This window comes from Theropithecus gelada, chromosome 5 (genome assembly GCF_003255815.1).
Source record: "Theropithecus gelada isolate Dixy chromosome 5, Tgel_1.0, whole genome shotgun sequence".
In the NCBI taxonomy this organism is placed as follows: Eukaryota; Metazoa; Chordata; class Mammalia; order Primates; family Cercopithecidae; genus Theropithecus; species Theropithecus gelada.
In genome coordinates this window covers 89442959-89444337 of record NC_037672.1, presented here as the reverse complement: position 1 = coordinate 89444337, position 1379 = coordinate 89442959, and the positions used below count along the sequence as shown (strand labels likewise).

At 37.2% G+C, this 1379-nt stretch overlaps 1 non-coding gene across 1 annotated transcript; it reads left to right on the top strand.

Annotated features, from left to right (window-relative positions):
• Positions 1-384: 384 nt before the first annotated feature.
• Positions 385-485, top strand: LOC112625651. Its single transcript, XR_003119731.1, has one exon. It is a non-coding gene; the product is annotated as a small nucleolar RNA U13 (small nucleolar RNA).
• The last annotated feature ends 894 nt before the right edge of the window (positions 486-1379 follow it).

Here is a 1379-nt window from a genome sequence, read left to right as displayed (position 1 = left end):
AAATTTTTAAAAAAATAATTTAATGGACAAAGGACATGAATGTTTTCCAAAAGAAGATATACTAGCCGTTAACAAACACATGAAAAAAATGCTCAAAATCACTAATCATAGGGCAAATGCAAATTAACACCACAATGCTATATCATCTCACACCAGTCAGAATGGCTATTATTCAAAAGTCAAAATCAATAAATGTTGGCAAGGATGCAGAGAAAAGGGAATGCTTGTATACTGTTGGTGGAAATGTAAATTAGCACAACCTCTATAGAAAACAGTATGGAGATTTCTCAAAGAACTAAAACCAGAACTACTATTTAATCCAGCAATCCCACTACTAGGTATCCAACCTAAGGAGAAGAAATAATTATATGAAAAAGATACCTGATCTTTTTGTAGTTCATGAGCACGATGATTGGGTGCTCACATACATACACGAGACGTGTCACCCTCGAACCTTGTGGCGATGAAATATTACCTGTCTGACATGATGAAAATTTAAAAATTTTTACAAGTTTAAAAAGATATCTGGACTCATATGTTTATGATAGCACCATTTATAATAGCAAAGATATGGAATCAACCTAAGTGTCTATTAATGGATGACTGGATAAAGAAAATGTGGGGGGGGGTGTGTGTATATATATATATATATATATATATATATATAGTTATATGAAAACGACTCAGCCATAAAAAAGAATGAAATCATGTCTTTTACAGCAATATGGATGGAACTGGAGGCCACTATCTTAAGTGAAAAAACTTAGAAACAGAGAGTCAAATACTACATGTTGTCATTTGTAAGCAGGAGCTAAACAATGGGTCCACATGGACCTACAGAGTGGAATAACAGACACTGGAGACTCCAAAAGTGGGAAAGTGGGAGGAGGGTGAGGAATGAGAAGTTACCTAATAGATACAACGTACGCTATTCAGGTGATGGTTACACTAAAAACCCAGACTTCACCACTCCACAGTATATCCATGTAACAAAATTGCACTTGTACCCCCTAAATCTGTTTTTTAAATAGGAAGAGGGACAAACCCAACATGACTGGCATCCTTAGAAGAAGGGTCCTGCATGCACAGAGGGAAGACCATATGAAAAGGCAGCAAGAGGCGAGCCATCTGTAAATCAAAGGTAGCCACCTACAGAACCCAGGATAGAAGCCTCAGAGGAACCCAACCCTGCTGGCACCTTGATCTACAACAAGCTTGTCCAACCCGCATGTGGCCCACTGGCTGCATGTGGCCCAGGATGGCTTTGAATGTGGCCCAACACAAATTGATAAACTTTCTTAAAACATTAGCACACTTTTTTGAGATTTTTTTTTTTTTTTAGATCATCAGCTATCATTAGTGTTAGTGTATTTTATGTG